Here is a 22377-nt window from a genome sequence, read left to right on the forward strand (position 1 = left end):
TGGCTGCTTCTGTTGCAAAACACTGAAATAGGATAAATTCAGTTATCAGACTGTCATGGTACGTGAATCATAATGCATTGATATATTTGGAAACAATCTGGAGAAATGGGCTGAGATGACAATGTTCACTGATGGGATCATCTTAGAGAAAGCAAACTTGACTGGCAAGGTGCAGAGGGATCTCACGGTGCTGAGTGACGGGGTGACAAAGTGATAGTTGAACTTTGTAATCCTGACAAGTGAAAAGACATGCACAGGAGGCTGGGTTGTATAAATAACTGTATAAATAGCTAGTGCAGCGTAGCCAGCAGATAGAAGAAAGTGAGGCTTCCCCTGTACTTATTAGACCACACCTGGAACACTGTGCCCAGTTTTGGGCCCCCAGTATAAGAAAGGCTTTGGTAACTGTGAGTCCAGTGGAGGGCCACCAGGATGGTGGCGGCTGGAGCACCTGCCCTGCAAGGAGAGGCTGGAGATCAGGGCCTTTCTGGCCTGAAGAAGAGATAGCTTTGGGAGTCTTCCAATATCTCATGGCTTTGAGTAGGCTGTTGCATTCGATGACCTCCCAAAATCCAACCTGAGTTCTATTCTTCTATTCCTTAGGAAAGTTAGTTCCAGTAAGTAGTTTTATGTAAACATCAACTTCATGGATGGGAGCAATCACAAGAAGCAAACAGAACATTAGGAATTATTAGGAAGGGAGCAGAGATAAAAACAGGAATTATCAACATCAAGTAGTATAAATACAAAGTGCGCCTGGATCATGAACATCATGTGCAAACCTGTTCTCTCACTGATCAAAAAGAATAGAATAGAACTAGAAAACACAGGTGCTCAAGGTTTTCTTTTTCTGTCCACACCAAATCAATTTTTAAGTCCACTCAAAATTTTGTATTTTCTTTTTTTTTCCTGAAGATTTCCACTTTACATATTTAAAAATACTTCTGTGTGAGTTTACTGGCAAATTATGGCTCTATTTTGGAGTAAGCAGATCAGACCCAGCACTGAAATTTAACTAATATCTTTTTTTCTCCTGAAATCCAGCTCAATTTTTCATGTAGTTACCCAGTATACAGTTCACATACTGATTGCATTTTGTTGAAAGTCTTATTAAAATCTCTGATGTTAACAGCCATAAGAACACCATAAAAGAAACAAAACTTATGTAGGAGGGTTTAATGAAAACCTTTGGTTTCTGATCTACTTGGTTGCTCTTGTATGCTGAATATTCCCAGTTTCATCCAGGACTGGACTTAGATGGGTTTATAAAATGAGAATGTTTTATTACTCACACATTCCCATTTCTACAGACTGGATTGAATTCAGTCCCCTTTGGTGCTATGCCCAACATCAAAAAACTTCAGTTTGAAGGTAGATTCTGCTTCTTAACTCTGCACTGGGAAACTTACATTAAAGAAAAAACAATCACCATCATAACTAGACCTTTTACTTTTATTCCACACCTTTAAAGTTCCTCTTCCAGCTTTGAATAGGTTCAGTCTCAGAGCTGATCTTCTCATTATTACTGGAAACTTTGAAGCTGTTTATCCCCAGACAGAGAGCTGAAGGTAGAGAGTCTGTAAAATTTTCCACATAGTGCAGGAATACGGGGAGAAAAGAATTCGGAAAGGAGACGCAGGGCCTTTCTCACGAACTCGAAATCCTGGCAAGCAGCTCCTTGAAGTTGTAATTGAAAATCAATCTGATATATAATTAAATTCTAGTCATCACATATGCACCAGCTAGTCTCTTCAGCTCTTAGCCAAGGCAGCGGAGGAGCGGGGCTATCGATCAGGGAGGGCTCCTGCGCCATCAGCAGCACTAAGTGGCTCCGCGCGGGGCTGCCCTGGTGCACGACTGGCAGGCAGCGCCGCGCAGCTCCGAGACTGGAGGACAAACAGCCGACTCCAGCGAAGGTGTCCAATATTCCCTAATCATTTAAGTGCATTGCACAGCGAGCCCGGACCAGTCCCACAGTCTCTGTGCTGCCATCAGTCTTTCCAATAAATGAGCTTCGAGCAGGCTCCAGAGAGAAAAGGAAAGGCGGCTGATCAATTTTTTCCAATATTAGGTTTTCATTTTAACTTCTCCCCCTCAGCTGCTACTCGAGTTAGGTGCTCTGTAATTATATTCATCAAGGTCTGTCAACATAAATTGACAGCTCTGGTTTAAGGGCATAACTCTAGTTTCTTTACTAAGTCAGAGAGAGAAAACTAACATTGATTATTTCTTTAAAGAAGAGGAGCTAGAATGGCTTTTTTCAAATTATTTAGTGTTTTTGAAGTCAAGCTATGCAATCCATACATGGCCCTTTCTGATCTCCCTTTATTTAAATTATCTTGTCTGCTGCTCTAGACACTTTTGATATTAGCATTAATATTAACTGACTTGTGTTCCTCTTCAGTGCTACATTATTAATTTGTCTAGGTATTTACAATGCCCTCATTGCTGTATGCATTGAACCCTGGCAAAGTGTGCACGCTCACACACTGCCAACGCAGAAAACCTTGCTAACTTAGAAGTAAAACGGCATCAGTAAATATCACTCTTACACAGAACAGGAACATTATATCTAAATGGCAAAGTAATCATGTCTAATGAAACTAATGGAATTCTTCAAAAATGTCACTAAATATCTGGGCAGGGGGACTGATTGACATAATTTATTTAACTTTCCAAAAGAGCCATTGATAAACTCCCTTAAAAAGCCCCTAAGAAGGTAGGCATGAGACAGGGAGGAAGAAATATCCCAAGTCAAACACTAGTAACAGCAGGGCTGATAGCAAACCCTGTGAGGTCGGGCCGGCGGGTGGGGGCTGCAGGCACTTGCCTGTTTAGATGCCTCCCAGCGCTAATTATAGGTCTGTTTTTCATGCTTATAACTTTAACTGTTGGTGCAGAAATTTTCCCTGCTGGTGCCTGCCTCAAGCTGGCTTCTTGTCTCTAGAAGAATTGTCTCTTCAAAACCAATCCAGCTCCCATAGCAAGAGAGTTGTGGAAAAAATTTATTCCTTTGCTACTTGAAAGAACAAGCAAATTCCAAACCAGTAACTTTTTGTCTGAGACTCCAGTGCCCCTGCGCTGTCTGGTGTGTGCGGGACGGACCGCCGTGCTGCAGCGGTACCCAGCCCTCCTGGACCTTTGCACCCTCCTTCACACCCACGCCCTGCCTCAGGCTGCCCTGCTTACAGCATCCCACCCCAGGAGTGGTGCTGCCTGGTGTGGGGAAGCTCCCAAAAGCAGGAAAGAAATTCAATGCAATGTGGTTGCTACTAAGACAGCTATGATTCATCAGAGGGACAAACTCATCCTCGTGTTAAGCATAACTCTGAAAGCAGGACAGGCCACAGGGCCCAGCTGGGCAGCCGGGTGTGGAGAGAAGAAAAGACCTTGTACGTGTCCCTGGGACTATGAAAGAATTCAAGAAAGGACAGCAACGACACAGTGCAATTATTTTATTTGGGTGTTCTCCTTCTGCCGTGCATATAGCTGCTACACTGTGTCCTTGGACAACAGCCAGACCTGGACTTTTTCAGGACATTGGTCTCACGTGGGTTGTTGTGCTAATCCTCTGCCTTAGGAGGAAAGACACGGGCCGCCCCCTGCGCCTGCATGTTTGCTGTTGTCCCCATAACCATTTGCCTTCTCCTGTTTTCTTTTCCTGAGTTTCACCACTCTGCATCTCAGAGGCAGCTCTGTGTTTTTTTTTAGGGATGGGCTAAACCCTGCTTTTAAAGGGACTGGTTAGGCACAAGTTAAGATGGCTAGGTAAGAGGAGAAATGGCAGAAAAACAAAGATGGGGACAGGAGGCCCAGATGGGAGATGCTGGGACTGCAAATCAGGCAGACTGACGCTGTGATGGGGTCCTGGGAAGCAGAGCTGTGGTCAGCAGATGCTTGAGAAGACAGCCAGGAAAAAGGCAGCCTGGAGCAGAAAGGGTCAAGCCCCGCCTAAGTGGGCTATGGCACATTTCCCTCGAGAAACAAAACAAAGATTGCTCACTCTCATCATTCGGCTGACATCCTCACACAAAGCACTGCACGCCCTGCCACTTTCCTCTTCCATGTTAGGGCTAACAGCTTGCCACTGCCGCTTCATTTTCTCAGGTGGCTAAAATTCATGTACCAGGTCCAGCTGCCACTGAGGACTGCACCAGTGTCACAAGGATGCTGCCCGATGGTTGCATTTTATTGTTTTTTCCAGGAGGTCCCTGCTGAAAAAAACAGCGTTAAGAAACATAGTGTAAAAATGTTACCCGCAGTATTAAATTAAATGTTTATGATGCATAATTTCTTCTTTGCAATGTGTTTTGGGACATGGAATAGTTCACTAATTTGTGCTCAGGTCAGTGAATAGTTTCTGCAAGAAAAAAGGTAAAAGGAAAACTGGAGCTATTTCATTTTGCCATGTTACATATGAACTTGAAATGAAAGATTTCATTTGCCTATACTTTCTTATTAAATGAAGATCATAAGTACGCACAAGATGTTTTGATTTGGATTGAACAAAATGATCTCCTGGTGGGACATAGCCCCATTTTCCAGCTGGAAAATAAGGCACAGAGGCTGAGGTCAGAGACTACCTACCTGAGATGCCAGGACCTTGATTTTCTAGCATTTGGCATCAGACCGTACTATGTATGTGCAAAGCACAGTTTGCATTGACTTGGTTCATGACTGAGAGCTTGGGAACTTCAATAAATGAGATCCCAAAATTGCTTCGGGCAGCCAGGAAAAGGGACAACCCCCCATTCCTCTTCAACATGTGTGATCACTCTGAGAGCCTTGGGCTTCCTCTGATCACTGTCTCTGCAGTGGGGCACTACTCCTTTAAAAAAATCATATTCACATTTCTAAACAAAAAGTAAGGAACCTGAGGGCCTGATGCTGTGTAGTGCATTTTGCTACACAGTAAGGATATCCCATGGGCAGCTGAAATGCTGTTCCTTTTTCTTCTTATTAAAACAATGAATTCCACTTGGGTTTGTGTAGGCTGCCTGGAAGAAAGTGCACAGAGAAATAAGAATTTCTATTTTGACCCTTCCCAGCAAATTCAAGTCCTCAGTTACAAATTAAAAATGAGCCCAAGGGCTATGGAAATACCAAAGAAAAAGGGCTGTAAAACTGTTTTCCTTTAGAAGGAATACAAGACCGTATGCAAACCCTCTGGAGCATCCCGCAAGGCTCTCTTACATGCTTTCCCTTATATTCAGAAATAAGAATTTGTGTAACTACTTTGAGTTGATTGGAACTGCTGTTTAACGTGCTTGGATAGGACACATGTAGGGGCAGCGTGACTGCTTGGGCTCCAGTATGGTCACAGAATCATAGAATCATAGAATGGATTAGGTTGGAAGGGACCTTTAAAGGTCACCTATTCCAACACCTGAGCATTTTGAGTAGAGTCTTTTGGATTAAGTGATACCCACAGGTATGATTAGATTGGAAGTTCTCCAATGTAAAAAGCCATCGTTTTGTCCTGTGTTTGCTGTGTACCATTTCTTACACGTTGGTAACCCTGTCCATAGCCCTGTGGTTTGCTGTGGTTCTCCCACTCTGCAGTCCAGGAAAACCCTGCACTGGTAGCTCCTGAGTGTGCACTTCACTGTCACCAGTTCCTAGGCAGGTATCTTTTCCCCACTCCTGATACTTTTTTTCATTGCTGGCTATTTCTCTTTTTACAGAATATGATTTCCTCATGACAGAAGCCAGGCCTTTTGGAAATTTTCTATCAACTCTTGGCACTCCTTAAAATGCTTAACTAATAAAATCATGGAGCCTGGTGCTTTTCCCTTTCCACTGAATGAGAACAAAATATGAATTACCTCTCTCTCAAATTCCTCTACCTGGCTCAGTCAAATTTTGTTCTGATGAACCTTAAAAACCTGGATTTGAACAGGGATATGTATGGTTGTTGCTCCGTCTTTTCAGTGCAGCATGATTCCAGGTTTAAGTCTAGCCTCTTCTGCCCTCCCCCAGCCCCATTTCTGCTTGCTTCAACTTCACTTGAGTCATTTGTCTGCCTGTCGCTTTCTCGCTCCACTCCTGGAAAGCCATTAGAATTGATTTCTGTAAGTATTTTAAATACTTCTGTGGGTCCCTGCAGGGCTGTCTCAGGGTCTGCATAGATTGCTGTCAGTTGGGATGGTACTGGAAGATGCTGCATTCACACCAAGGGAGAAATCCCTTTTCCCACATCCTTCTGTTTCATATTTCTTTTCTGGGCTTCTAAGCAGAAAATTTTCCTGATGCTTTGAAATAAATAGTCAGTGGAAATAAATATGAAATCCTGGCTCCATGGAAATCAATAGCAAAATGCCTGCTTGACTTCAAAGGGCTGACCTACAAGGTTAATGGCACTAATTTAATGCTGCACATAAGATAAAATCCACTTGTGAGCCTTGTACTGTACCTGAGGAGCTGAGGGTTAAAACGTGACATTGTTACTAGCTGGTTTAGTTGAAACAGAACCTCATGTTTCTCGTGGCTTGGACAATTGTGGACTTTGTCATCCTTTTCCTATAAGTAAGCTAATCTTTTTATTGATATAGTGCACACCAAGTACTACGGTGATTTGCAATGTGGGAAAGTCTTTTGTTGCAATTTCAGCGTGGCCCTGAAAGCAGCTTTAACGACATGGAAATGGAAAAACCAGTTACACACGCCAAATCATTATTCTGAGAGTTCCTCCAAATGATATGAAGGAGTACAAGCCCTACAATACAAAGAGACTGCAGAAAATCTGTAGGCAACATGTGAATCACATTGTCATGCTTCTTTATGGCCCACATGGCATCACACACTTTATTTAAGTCAGCGCCCGGCAGACCAAATCCATTTGGAAGAAAGGTGATCGGTTCTGTGGAGCTGCTGGGCATGAACCAAATAGGTGTGGGAGACATGCCTGCAGTGGTCTGTGAAAATGTCAGGGCAGAGCAGGGGCATTAGGAGGACTCCAGAAGCTGGATGCGAGGTTTTAATTTTTGTCCTAACTGGACTTGAAAAGGTATTTCTCTAGATTCAAGTTAACCAGTTCAAAGCCTTATTGCTTTGGGTCATATTTGCACAATGGAATTATAAACACATATTTGAGGAAACCTGAAATTAAGTAGTTAATTACTAAGTTTCAGGATTTTTTTTTCTTTTTTGCAAAAGAGGGCCTAGAAATAAGATCTGGGTGGCGAAACAATTCATTGAAACATTTTTGACATTCAGTCAAATGTCTTAAGTAATCTGACAAACTGGTGGGATTTGAAATTGCTTTTGTTCTTGTTAAGGCATTGTTCATCTCTGCCTGCATAGTCCTGCCTGCCCCACTTCTCTCTCTGTAACAGCCCTGGTTCGTGCACGGCAGGGGAGCGCAGGGGAAAGCCGTGACAGGGCCCAAATGGCTTTCCTGCTGAAACACGCCTGCACCCCACCCAGACAGAGGGATGTCTCAGCCAACTTCACAGCCAAGTTAGAATAAGCAGGTGATAATGTCCATCTTTAGGTGCATTTCAGTGGTTTTGCAGCCTGAAAAGTAAAAAGAATTGATGTAGTGCCATTTACTGCCTCAGATTAGCAGCCCAAAGAAACCTAAGACCAGCATCTCAATTTGGCCGTGCTGGGAACCCTGTCTCAGAGCTGCCTTGAGTTTATTGTCGTTTAGTTATTTGCACAGACTGTACTGGGATGTCAGGCTGGGCTCTGAAATAACTCTGTCTTTGGGCAGAGGTCATGGGATTTGCCGGCAATTACGTTCTGTCCTTGGTGAACAGTCACACCATGTGCAGGGAGGTTTCGACATGATCTCCCTCCCTGCGAAGGGAATTTCTTCAAAAGCTGCTTCCTAGCACAACTCCTGCTACACCAGGCTGGGGACGGGAAGGCACGTTTGTCCTGCCAGTTGTGAGGGGACTATGTGAAGGTCTCCAGAAGTGAAGTGGGTTGAATTAAGCCTAGAAAATTGCAGATTTGTCAAGCTAGAGTTTTGAACTCATCTTTTTCTGCCACTGCAGCATCTAAAAATCTGTTCTTAAAATATTTTATCCAAAAGTCACAGTTAACAGTTCTCTGTACCACGTAAGTCAGGTATCGCCCATGCGTACTTGTCATTCTAAAATCACCCCATTTTTAAAAACTTTCTACAGAAAAGGCAACATCAGAATAAAATATTAATAAGTATGTATGCTATGGTAATGAATACTCTGTTTAATCAATTATAGCCTAACACAATTCAGATAATTCATATGATTTTCATATAGTGCTATGCGTGCCACAGGTACTATCTGCCAAGGGGTTGTCAGAACTCATTATTACGTGGTGTGGAGCAGTTGTGCAAGTTATACTGCAAAATGGAGAAAAAAAAGATTAAATTCACTAGCACAGTATGTTGCTTAAATATTCGCTAAGCTTTATGCTTACGAATATGTTCTGTGTACTCCTAAGTCATTATGTGCTTTTGATAGCCTCACAGCATCACAGAAACTTGTTGAAAACTTGTTGAATTGAATCTCAGCTGTAATTCTTACAATATGATAGTGGATGATTTGGGTAAATCCAAATTATTATTTAACATCCCTTTCCTCTCTGAAGACAAAGCAACTGTCTCCTTAAAACTGTGATCTGATTAGCTGAACACAGAAAGTAAAGTCTTCGTTTCTTTACAGATACATGTGTTTACCTAAGTTTTTATGAAGGAGAGCATGACATCTTCTCTATGCTGTTCTGCATCCCAAATTACTCACAAAATGGCAGTTTCTCCTGTTCTGAGCCAGGAGAGATACCTTCCGCAGCCAGCTTTGGACTTTGAGAGCACAAATGAGTTCATGCTAACAGCTTTATGTGGACAAGCAATGTACCTTTATTGTTTTAAGCTAGCAAACAGTGTAATAACATGTATTATCCGAAATCTCATTTTTTAATGAACTGTGTGGGAGAAAAGATGTGATTCTGCTTTCCATGCGTGGCACTTCGACCTGCCCAGGCTGCAGCACTTGCACTGTCTGCATCCCCCACTGGGCAGCTCTGCAGAGGTAGTAGTTGCATGACCACGTTTTCCCTGTTCACGTTGCTTTCCTGTCCGTACTCCTGTGAGAAGTCCTTTAACACCATTATATTATGGGTTCAGTGGGAAAAAACCCTGCAATTCAGCCACACATGCACGCAAGTGCTTCCACTTTTATTTTTTGATCGAGCCCTGCTGTCTGCTCTTCCACTTAAAACCGACCAGAGCATTTAATCTGTGATCACAGAACATACCTGAGGTAACCACAGCAATGGTAAAGTGATATGCGGAAAATATTTAAAGTGTTTGAGCTTATTTTCATGACATTTAGCAACTGGAAACAACAATAATCTCATGTGATCAGTGTGTACTTTGCAGACCATGAGTTACCATGTCCCCAGCTGGCAAAATGCCACTGCAGTACTTGCCTTGCCCCACTCCCCAGCTCTCATCCCTTCCCCTGTGCAGGGGGCCAACAGGCAAAGATTTGCAGCTGTCAGAGTTTCTGCCTCTATTAAGGATCTCTCTAAGACCAGGCAGCTTGCAAAATGAAGACATAGAAATTAATATATTTTTCTCTACCTTTCTGAAGCTAATCATAGTTCTTTGGGGTCTCTTCAAATCACAAAGTTTCATCAACAGCAAATAATAAGGGATGTCTTGTTTCCATTAGGGTTAATATCACAATTTTGCCTGATTATTCTTAGTACATAACTCAGTGGAAACAATGCATCTTTTGTAATAAAGCTTCTACCAGAAACCTTGGATGTTTTACAAGAAGGAAACATTGGCTAAGACTGCAACATAAAAATGTGGTATATGATTCCCATATAGATGTGTAGTATTAATATATGCTGCCATGCCAAAAGCTTGGTGGTATGCCACATTCAGAATAGGAGGGATGAAGGAAATGTATTTTTCTGCTGCCTTTCCATGCCTTTTTTTTTCAAGTGAGGGATGTAGTACAATACATTCATGTAATAATAGGCTTAAAAACACTTGTGTTTAAATGAAGCAAAGAGCTCCAGAGCATTCACTGCATCCAAAACTATGCCCTTACGGTTTCAATTAAAAGGAAATTATTTGCTTTGTGAAACTTTGCCTGGATCTTTAATTCTTCTTCATTGTTTGAATACAGCTCTAAAAAGCTACTGTACTTGAAGTTGCTGATCAGATTTCAGTTGGTAACAGTCATATGTCATGTCATATCATGTGACACGAATATTGGTGATTCAGGCCAGTCTGCAATAATGAAGGTTTCATATCATCTTCTTTCTGGCCTTTGTAATACATAGTTTATGCACTCCACTGCCCAAGAGTATTTTCAGGTTTTCAGATGACTTTTTCTGATACTTCCCGACAAAGTCACAGTTTAATCTTTCAAAACATGGCGTTGATTACATCAGTTTTGTGCCGAGCATGTGCTACTGATCTTTCCTTGACAAAAGAGGAATGAATATAAAAGCAAGCGGCAATGGCCAACTAGTCATTAACTGCAAACTTTCCTATACTCCTTAACTGTCCAGTATAGTAAGTTCTTTCAAAACAGAGCATGAAAGGAAACTACATCCAACCCAAAAGGCATAGTGCACATACATCACTCTGTGCCCAAATCCCCAGTGCGTAGCCGTAGTTTTGTGCAGTTGCAGTTACACAACGCAGACTCGTGTACATAGCTGGTGGGTCCAGAGGCTCCACCTCTGTTCACTGTTTTTCTTCTCAAGAGCTCAGTCTACCATACCGTCATCTTCTATTATTTTTCCCTGCATTCGCAGCAGCTGTGATGATCCAGAGTACTGCATCACCCACTCAAGGGAACCGGGTATTTACTGTATTGTCCCCAAAACCTGCAAGATCCCAGCATCCTTGAGCCGCAGCTTCATGTTGAAATAAGCACTTGTCCCTTCCGTGGTCCAGTGTGAATTACTTCATCTGGTTTCAGAAGAGGTCCACTTAACACAGGATACAGCAGTCTCCTCCTGCTTTACACCATGCTCCTACCTACTGAGGGTGAGAATGCTCTTGTTAACTTTTTCACATAGTGGTATTTTCCACAGTTCCACATAAAGTAATTAGTTGTTGGTCATTTATATATGGCGATATGAAGTTGTGAGTTTCAGCTAAGCAGCTGAGTAAAAGAAGGAGGGTTTTATTTGAAGTGCCGAGTGGGAGCAGATGCATATCTTGTCAGTTTCTCACTTTACCTTATGATATTTCGTTGACTAATTGATATTGCGACAATGAGGGAACTGCTTCCAAAAGAGTCAATTACTTAGTCCAAAATGGCTAATAAAAATGTCCTATGAATTGAAATGTAGTTCAGTTTGAAAGGAAATTATATCTCCCTGGAGACTAGTAAATGGTTTGGGAAAAATGTGTTCCACTGTTCTCTTCTTTGTTGCAACAATATATGCTGGAAAATATCCTTTTATTACATTTGGTTGACTTTAAAGACATACTGGTTCAAATAAATTGATGGGAGAATAAACCAAGAATGACTTCTTGTGAATGTTGCTAAATTAAAATCGATGAACTCTAGGCACTCAAGGCAAACGAGTCTTCATCTGCTCAACATTTCCTTGGGCATTTTGCTGGCCAATTTTGCAGCCATCGGCAAACCAGCATGTTTCTTTTCCTACAGGCTAGTTGTTGTTGCTTTGTGTTGTTGTCACCCCTAATATTTTACTAGCTTCTGTTTTCTTTCTTTTTCATCCACTGTCATATCTGATCACATCACTCTAAGAAACCTTTCCAAGAGCAGACAGACCGTCAATAGTATCTGGTTATCGCTGTATTTTCCCCAGGTTTGGCATCTTCAGCATGATAGTTTATGAGTGTTTTTCCACCTTCATCCGTCAGACCACTTTATGAAGATGGGTAAACAACATTATCTCCACTTACCAGATGGAAACAGCAATGCAGAGAAAGAATGAATGGCTTCCCGAGGCCACAATGAGTCAGTGCCAAGCTACCCAAAGATCTTGGTCTCCTAATGCCCAGCCCATGTCTGACCTGCTATGGCATGGCTCCTGCATCCATGGGAGAAGTGAGGCCAGAGACTCGTGCAGCACTGCTTGGTTTCTTTGGGTCTGTTGGGCATTGGTGTTATGGGTGAAGGAAACTACTTGCTGTCAGATTTGCAAAAATGAAAAAAAAAAATAGTGTTTATTAAAGTGGTCCCTAAAAATATTTATTGAATATTATCAACAAAACTTTTGATGTGAGAGCTAAATGCAGTTCAGCTGCAGTTCAGCAGATTCCCCAGCTGGTTTTGGCTGAGATAGCATGGTGCCAGCAGCCATCTGGCTGTATCAGTGCCTTGACAAGACACAGGGCATTGGACCAGCTCAACTATTTCTAAGTTATATTGATGCCATTTCTGAAGATGAGCAAGCCTGCCTTCCAGACTCCCAGGATGTGTCACGGCATTTCTTGCCATGTAATATGCACAGTGGGTTAGTTGTGGTGTGCTCTGGGAGATACAGACTGTGTAGAGACGCCAACCTTTATTCCTAATTATAGGGGAATCCTCAAAAAGCTGAGATGGGGTGAGTTCTATACTTTTCCAAAAAGCCAGAGAAATCTACATTTTCCTTCCCATCAACCTATATTAATGATTTCATAGCTTATCAGTAGCCTTTAAATAAGGTTAGCCTCTGGTCTAAGAAGTTTCTTATGGTTCTTCTCCAGTGGAAGAACTGGTCTATACTTGCCCTGTTGTAATCTTTCTAGAAGCATCTGCTCCTTGCCATGGTCAGAGACCTGAAATTGGAGTCAGATGGACATTTGGCCTGTCCTGGTAATAAAGTAAAATTGAACTCTTTTGGAAACTTCCACATTCATGCACATAGGAAGACAGAACCAGAGAATAAGTACAGTCTTGTGGTGCACCTTAGGTAGACTATGTCATGTATTAATGCCCCAAGTTTGTTAACATCAATAAATCCCATTTGAAATCCGGAGTAGTGAATGGCCTGGATTTCTCTCGTTTGTTTTGGCTATGATGAAGAAATGGAAGCACAGTATCCTTTGATGTGAATTTCATTCCTACAATTAATATTTCCTGGTTTTCTCTGTTACTGGTTCTTTTGATCTCTTGAATTGTTAAAAGCCGTCTCATTTTAGGGTGATACAGTTTAACTGAAATACTTAACTATGACTCTTGAAAATATTAATATCAAGAAATATCTAGTCCATTGTGGTTGTCCTGTCAAGACTCCCTCTGCACAGATTGGAGCCAGTTAAACGAGGGCAGAAATTCTTCTTACAAAGGATTTTGGACAAAAAAATATCCTGTTTCTTTTGATCGTGGAAAGCATGTTCAGTAGTTGTTGATAAAACACCAAAGAAGCAAGCTGGTTTTTGCTGCTTGTGTAGGAAAATGCTGCAGTTCTGTTCAGTGAAAATCTGCAAGCGTGCTTGCAAGCCTGAGTGTCCAGCATGCCTGCTGCTGTGTTTCTACATGATAGTCCTCTTTCACAGTTGCTGTAGCAGCACTACTCTGCAAGTATGAATAAATAATAAAAGTTATGACTCCATTATGGAGATTTTATATGACAGCGAACAGCTGGTTTAAAGTTCATTCCGGCTACTGTCACACACAGTCGGGTTTCTGGCTCCCTCTTCTCAGGCTGATGTCTTTGGTTTTCAGTAGGCATCCATTTTATCACAGTGATTTGTGAGTCCATGTAAGCACCCATGACATACAGCAGAGCCCTTAGAGTGAAAAAGCTTTTTGTTTTCTTCTCCTCATCTTCACTGAGCATCTGTTTGGCTGCTCCTTGATAAGATGAAATTAAATTAATGAACTTTAATGCCTTAGATGCAGGAACAAAATACACAATTGTGAAGTAACTGATAAAAATGACATAAAGTTGTATGCAATTCCAGCTTAATACATATGATACAGTTTCTGCAAGAGTCAAACGGTGTCTTTCAAGTTAATATTTTAATGCAATACGAGGTCTTTGCCCTGAGAGAGTCTAACTGGTAAAATCCCAGATGGGCTCCACTCTGTCTGTTGCTTATTCTCACAAGACTATCATGAGGGCCATTCAGAGAGACGTCTTTTCTCTTTCAAATTAACCCATCATGAATAAGCGATGGAATCTTACTATCACGTCCCTGCAATCCAGCCAGTATCCTCTTTCTATTTCCTTTTCATCACTAATCTAACTGACAAGATACCAGTTTTAAAGAAGACCTGTGGAGGAATCAGATACATTGATTTTGCATTCTTTTGCTTCTTTATCCTGCCCGTAAAGAATGTCTGAAAATGTGTGGTTTGTTTTTTTTTTTTAATACCTTGCCAAATCTGCCTGCATGGTTTTATTGGATGATTTGTTGATGTGACAGAGGAGAAGCTCTTATTGGCACCCTTCTGACGTTCCTTTTCAGGCCATTAGATAAATATAATCTACAATGTGATTAGGCCATGCTTGAGGGTCTAGAAGAGTTAAGGTTCTCTTGGGGAACTTGAGTTTGAAAACAAAAATCTCACAAAAGCCAAAACATTAATTCCATTTCCCTTTTACATGAACACCTGGAGTGGTGAAAATAAAACCATAAAATCTCAGTATTGTAAAACCTCCTGAAGAAACTGGTGGAAGACAGCTAGCTCATGGCATCTGAGCATGCCCTCCCAAACCCACAGCAGGGGAAATGGCAGGAGAGGAGGATGGATGAGCAGAAGGGCTGTATCAGGGCAGGGCACAGCCCGCAGTGCTTGGGGATCTCACACTGCAGTTACACACAAGGTTTCTCTGAGAGCAAAGCTGTTTAAAAAATCCCTGCTCCAAGCCACCATTCTTCCTGCCTGCACTGCAGTTCACCGTCTCCTTCATGGTGCCATTATACTGTTTGCAGGGCTTTCTCAACCTGACATGGAAAAGATGCATTAAACACAAAAAGAACCCCCGCAAGACCACAACTTTTTCTCGGAAGGTTTCTTAATTCAGATCGTTTCGATGATTTGCATTAAGGCATGGTTTAACAAACAGTTGCACGGGTGCAAGCAAAAAGATGCTGAAATATAGCACAAGGAAAGAAACAACAGGCCAGGGGCAAGAGCTTCTTAAAAAAGCTTTACTGTTACGGAAAACGGTCTCGTAACTGCAGCCTGGGGCAGTGCTGTACCAACTGGGCAGCTGTGGGAAATCCTTTTGCAACCAAAGCCTCCTTTATTCTTTAAAATGTTGTTGGTCCCAGCCCCTTCTGTAATAACAACGCCAGCAAAAGCTGAAGTGTGGACACAGTTAGAAAACCCCATGCAAACAGTGGTTCAAAACGTTCTGGAAAACAATTATTTTCATCAGTCCTATAAACTGCTACTTTGCTCCTGAGGGGTTGGTAGGAGAGCTATGAAATGGAGGAAGGGCCTCTGATGGGAGTACAGAGCTGTCTACCTTACACTGAAACATTTTTCAATTTGTATGCTAACTACTTAAAGTGATCTTAGATGCACCAGATTCCCTTTGCATTCACAGTGATGTAAGCTCATGGTGTAAGACAGAGCTCTCCCTATGCTGTGATTGCACCAGGGTCATGGTCAGGGCTTTCTCAAGCTCTGCTGCAGCCCCGTGCTGACTCCTTCTCCCACAGGAGACGTGAGCAGTGGTAGAGTCACTGTCTTGGTCATCCCCTCTCATATCTATGGCACTGGAGGAAGAGGAGGAGGTGCAGGGAATGGGGTCAGTCTGGCAATGTCCCTGCTAGCATCCTTGCTTTTTTGCCTAGGGGGACTTGGGCAGGTGATTAAGTGTCTGCACTTCTTTACTAAAAGGGACCCATTTCAGGTTTCCCATTTTAGCCTTGCCTTTGCTGACTCCAGGACAAGAAAAAAAAAGTCCGTGTAACACTGGTGATTCCAACAGCTGCAAGAGTTTTTGCATGTAAGATAATGCTTTGCTCACTAGTCTTAAAAATCTGTTTTTCTAAACTAATCTTTCCTCAAGCTGTAAGATCTTGGGCACATGGACCTTGTCTACTTTTGCATTTGTGCATTTCTTAATAGAGGGGGAGCTGATGCCGTTCAGTGTCTGCCACAAGCGTAAGAGATGCAAGTGAAAAAGAAACCCCAAGGCTTGTCAGCCCTGATACGGTTAAATTGAAGCTCTGGGCTGTGCCTCAATACAAGCTCCAAATGTTATTCAGCCACCTGAGTATGAAGTACTTCCCCTCCCACCCGCTAATATCTCTCAGCAGCTTCCTAGGAATAAGATTACTAACTGCATATATGGAGCAATCCCATGTGTGCGCTGTTAGAGGACAGCCCTAATCCTTCCTGAAGACACTTGGAGTATTTTTACTCCTCATTTCTCTCCTGTTATGTGTCCATTCTGACAAGCTTGCCGGATTTGTATTTGTTCTTGAGTGACATGAATAAGAAAAAAATCAGATGTCTCAAAAATTTAGAGACTGTGAACAAAGAGCTAATCATAACTGTTCAGCCCTCACATCATATTACTCTAGAAGGGATATTTAAGTGCCTCATTGTGCCTTTGCCTAGCTTTTTCTTTTTAGTCTATTTTTTAATGTTTAATCATAATTTCCTAGATTTGGATTGCCTGTCTGGGTCTAATCATAGTATTTCTGTAATATTTTACCCCTAAGCTATGATACAATCTCAGACTTAACACTGGGTTAATACAGATTTTAAGAGCTAGAGTGCCTTCTAAACTATCCACATTGGATGCAGGAGGGGCTCCAAACTGTGATATCCCATTGCTCCAACATATGGAAATCACGTGAGGGGAAAGCCCAGTATCAGAGTTAATATCTGCTGGGCAGTTTGGGCAACTATTCTGTTGTAGCCTGTAGAGTTGCATCACAGACATGTCGTAGCATATAATAAAAAAAATGCAATAGCGATAAAACTGGTAGCTATGATTCAGTTTTAGTATTACTGCTGACATGGAAGAAATTAGGTTGTGATTCTGGCTGTTTAGGATGGTGAAAGCAGTCTAAGAAGCTAAATCAAAGAGGATTTGAGGGACTGTGAGGGCAATGGATCAAAACAAAAGCAATTCTCTTCTTTCCCCATCTCCCTCTCTACCCTCTTTGAGCCTGTTCTAAGTCGCCCCTAGCAATTATTTTTTAAAAAGGATAGTCATGCTTAGTAGGACAGTCGTCTTCTAAACTAATGCCAGTGCATTGGTAATAGCAGCTAGGAAACAGACAAAACACTGAAAAATCTGTTCTTTGTTTTCTGCAGGAAGAGATTAAGATCTGATGGTAGGGATTTTTCTTAAGCAGCAGCAAGTAATATATTTATTAAAGATTACTTCAAAGCCATGTATATTCCAGCTCTGTGTATAGTTGTATTCTGTGATAAAGATTCAGTCAATCATCTGCATTGGAAGCAATGGGATTTGGCTTATGTTCTTTAAGGATTATGTGCTGTATGGTTTGAAATAGATGAAGAAAAGCCACTACTTCATTGTAATAAAGAGACCAAAAGTGTAACTAACTGCTGGATGATGACTAGGTGTGACTCAGTTCTGCAGGACTCAGCCATCTCAGTCCTGCAAATCACTTAAATGCATGCTGAACGTAAAGCAAGTGAATGTTGCCCTTCACTCCAAGGGCCTGCAAAGTCTGCTCACCTATAGGCATTGATGTAAAGAACTATGATTACCTACAGCCTAGAAGGAGGCAAAGATCTGCCTTGACTCACAGGAGGATGGACGAGCTCATGGTCAGGCGTATGCTGGGGTTCCCAGCAGATGCAGCTGAATGGACTCCAAAGCTGCTACAGCTTTCCCAGCAGGAGAAACTATTCCCGCTTTCAAGAGTTTAGAAGCAGATTTTTATAGGACTTTGAGCTTTACCCTTTTCCTCTGGAGGAAGTAAGCACCTTTAAAAACATACTCTAAGAGAAAACAGGGAATGAGTACAACTATGGGAGAAATCGGATGTCTGGGATCTCCCTGCCACTCACTTCTGCAGTGCAGTGTTGAGGTGATACGGGAGGGAAGGGCACCTGCAGCCAGTTTTCAGTGTTTGAGATGCACTGTTGTGATATACTCCTGTAGGGTTCATTCTTTATCGAGGTATGTTGTAGTAGGTGTATTGTGTACCTGCTCTGACATGTTCCTGAAGAAAATATCCTACTCACCAGCGACTGACCCCATGTGAATTTAAAAACTTATTTATTAGGAAATCAGATGAAAGGTAGCTTTATGCAAGCCAGCTACAGTTGTGAAAGGAAGCCACAGTCTAGATGAAAGGGAATGCTTAGTCCAAAGTAAAACATGTACTGTGTTTGGTCACATCCTTGGCGTGACGGAGGACGGCTTCCTACCCACAAATGATGATATTGTCTTCAGATAATTGCTCCCTTATCAGATAAATCACTGAATTTCTCATTAAGAAATGGGTATATTCTTCTTGGGGACGCCGTGGTGCCAGTCTGGGACGTGTGGGTGGGGACAGAGCCCCGCCGTGACGCCGGCAAACCCGGCCAGCTCCGCTGGGACGCCGGGCTCGGCACTTCCCAACAGTTTCCTTTTGTTCGCCTTGACAGTGATTTCAGGCAGCGCTGCAAATGTCCCATAACCCCAGTGCCTCTCGCTTGTTCCTGCTGCAGCCCTGGGATCTGCGGGTTTTGGTGCTGCCAGCTCTTCCTCTGCACCCAGTGAGGAGAAAACCACAGCCTTGTTGGAAACTGCTCAAGTTTGTTTGGATAAAGGATGTCTGTGTCTCCATGTTGCACATTCGTACATGCTTACAAGTCAAAATGGGGGGTCTGAAGCACTTATGGTGTCCTGCAGCCATGTCTGAAAAGTGCAAGTGCATGCTTCTGGATGTTTTGGAAAGCTCTGCTGTTGACCTTCGTAGATGTGCATGTGCGTGTATGATAGACATCCCCCACACACTGTGTTCCCACGTGGTGTCACTCAATCTCCATCACCAGAACTTCAGAAAGTTCCCTGTAAGGATGAGAACTGGGAGCTGAGGGTCATTTTTAATATCTGCCTGCAAACAAAACACTTCTACACCCAGAGGGAAGGCTGCAAGTGTATTTCTGCCGTGTATGGCTTGTTTCCAAAACGAAATTAAAGATGGGAGACAAGAACTCCATACATTAAAACTTCCCCCAAAGTGGATGCTGGAGTAGCTAACACTGAGTGGCTGAGGAGGTGGCCTGTAAGGGAGGTAGCCTACTGAGCACAGTCACGCACTCTGGGCTGCCATTTCACCCACGTGCCCAAAGTAGCATTCCAACGAAAAGGTGCAGAAGTATATATATAAGGATCAAAATTACCTAGCATTTAACAGGAAAGTGATTTTATAGGCTGGTGTTGCATTTTTGTCTCTAACATGCCTTTGTTCATATGGTATCTATGGCTCAGGATGGCTTTTATCAGTCTAGAGTGGAGTAATGCTTTCACAAAAGAACATTTTTTGCAAGTAATAGCAAGTAGTACTAATGAATGAATAAATGTCTGGATTTTGCTGTGTTTTCAGATAATTCACAAGCACACATAAAATTAATCCACTCAATGACTAATCGTCAATTCACCCAGCTGCAGTTGGGTTGATCAGTGATTTTTTTTTTTAAATAACTAACTAACTAAATGTAGATTGATGCTTTTAATTTTGTCAAGGTTCCTCAAGGAAGAACCAGGGAACTACTGCCGATGGCTGGCTATTTCTCCAGAAAGCTTTCAACAAATCTTGTGGCCTCTCCTCCATGCCAAGTACGAAGTATATGTGAGCCTTGCCGTAGTAAGCAGCTTATCAGACTAATTCTGGTGGGAGGCTTTACATTTATTGTTACGACCTTTTACTCCAAGGACTGATGTGGAACCTAGAACAAATTATTGCATGCTGAAGCTCACATGCAGTAATTTGATCACAGAGAAAATATAATGAGGAACTTATTTGTATTAGCCTAATGCCACTGATTAAAATTGAATTAGTCCTGATTTACACCAGCCTGAACTGAATTAAATCAATAATGCTCATCTGCATTCAAGGAAGTACTGTGAAAAGATGTGAAAGATGCCTAATCAGTAGACTACTGGAGGAAAGGTAATTTCTTTCTTATTAGTTCAAACTTTGTCTATCATGAATGATATGGTAATTCCTCTTTGTGCTGCAAATGAACTGACAGCCTTTCTAGCCCCTGCAGTAACTTTCAACACTGATTATACTCGAGATCAGCTGTTCATTTTGACTTTTAGCACTTAGCGTTTGTATGAGAATTGCCATAAACTATCTGGATCTGATGCCCTTAATGATTGTAAAGGAACTGGTAATTAAAGTATTTCTTTTTAAATAAAATTTTTATCCTATCAGTAGGTTTCAGAGACGACTGTAGCTGGAGCATATTATCTCATTTTGAATGGCCAGTTTAAAGAGGGTTTCCCATTTCAACAACAAAAATGCCTTTTCATTGACAAATATTGTAAGTCTTTGGATATCTGCTTTGTGCCCTTGAGGGGCAGCTTACTGCAACTGCCCAAGTCTGTAAGTAGAAGACGGGATATTGTCCACATAAATTTTGAAAAAAACTTTTCAACCCTTAAATCAAAAGAAGTTTTCATATTTTTTAGAAGAACAATTAAAACCTCTTCAGGCTTAATTTATGCTGTTGACAGCCGTTGCATATATAACACCAGGAAGTCTGGTTTTAATTCATGTAATATTCCTGGGGAGGTGGGTGGCTTAGTTAATAAACTTGATCTTTCACCTTCGGAATCAGATTGAGTTCCCTTGTTGAAACACGCCTGTCTTTAATTTGGATGCTCGTTTACTTATGAAGGTTACCTGCTGACCTGCAAGAATCAGAAATTGATGTCTAACACACATCACCAAGTCCACAGGCAGACGTGCAGTGAGCGGAGCACAGAAGCGGTCATCCACGCCAGGCAGAAAGCCAGAGAGGCATCCCGTGGTGGACCAAGAGAGCTGCAGGCGTAGAGGAGAGGAAAACCACGGCTTCACCAGGTTATCACAGTAAGGAGGCGTTTGTTGCTACTTCCTGAAGTGTCTAAGTCTGGAGACACATACCCTGTCCATCATCTCCCCTGTGCTGCCGTGGTTGGTCTGCTCAGGGGGTTGCCAGCACCCACCTGCTCTAAAGGGAGCACTGAGGCTGGGGTGGCAGTGGGATGGCTGCTCCTCGGCGGGTTGTTCAGCGCTGTCAGGGGGACCACTGAAGACACTTGCAGACAAAACAATTCAGCACTTACGGAACATGCCCCTTGTAAGACGGAGGCCATCAGAAGAAGGTATTTTTTTAAAGCAACTGTCTTCCTCCTGCTAATCCAAATCCCAGCCTCAACCCTACTAAAACCAGGAAAGAAAGCCCTTCAAGAACAGAGAATATTCCACCTTGATGCCCACACACATTATCTCTTCCCAGCTCTCATGTCCCTGGGGCATTCAGCAATTAAAAGGTTCCTGCATGCCTTAGATTCCTTGGCTCTCACTTGGATTCATCATGAAATACCCAGAAAGCAGACCCTAAAATAAAGGACAGTATCAAATTTTTACTCCTGTTAACTCAAGACACTTCAGTGTCCTTAACATGGTCCCTGACCATAAAGACAAGGGGACCAACCTCTACCCCTGCCCTAGCTGGCCATGCAACAAGGCACCAGGTCACTTTGTCAGGGGCTTAGAAAGGCCCCCAGCTTCCCTATCAGCAGAATTATATGTTACTTTATAGGACCTGGAAAGTATTACAGTAATTATGACTTGAAATACAGTAGATTCTGGATCACTAGGCTAATATCTTAAAGTGCTAGATAAGGACCTAGCCTACCAACAAGTGTCTGCTCACTGACTTGCCATGCTCTGTCTGGTACAGCAAGAATAACATCTCTACCTGCTTTAGATTTTGAAACCCTAAACCTAACCCTAACCCTAACCCCAACCTGAAATGTACCTGGGTAGCAGTTCAAACAACAAGAGACGCTCTGCTCAATGTGCTACAGTCCTCTCTTACATCCCATCTCCCTGTCTGGCCACTGCAGGATGCAGCAGTAATGATGTCCTAAAATGGTTTAGGCTCCAGACTCCTCAACAGCTTTAAACTCAAATGTACTTAGGTGACCAGCCACTTTGTAAATCGTGACGTGAGTGCCAGTGCCCCACTAAAAGCAGCTCTCCCTGCCTTTCTGGGCTCTGCAGGTTGTGACAAGAATAACCTGTCTGGCTGCTTTTGCTTCTCTGACTTAACTGATTTCAGGAATGGGATGGCCCCATGGGCTACATATCACTTTAGGGGTACACTTCTCATTGCAGAAGTTAATGCATTTAAAGACATTTTTACTAAGGCATCCTGTAAAGCCTAGGCAATAAACTATGGGGGCTGAAGGCTGTTGTGTCCTGCTATATAATTGCATTTCACAATACATTTTAGGTTAGAGTTAGAGAAA

The sequence above is a fragment of the Nipponia nippon genome, unplaced genomic scaffold (genome assembly GCF_047370975.1).
Source record: "Nipponia nippon isolate SJK-2023a ecotype South Korea unplaced genomic scaffold, ASM4737097v1 scaffold_1, whole genome shotgun sequence".
Taxonomy (NCBI): Eukaryota; Metazoa; Chordata; class Aves; order Pelecaniformes; family Threskiornithidae; genus Nipponia; species Nipponia nippon.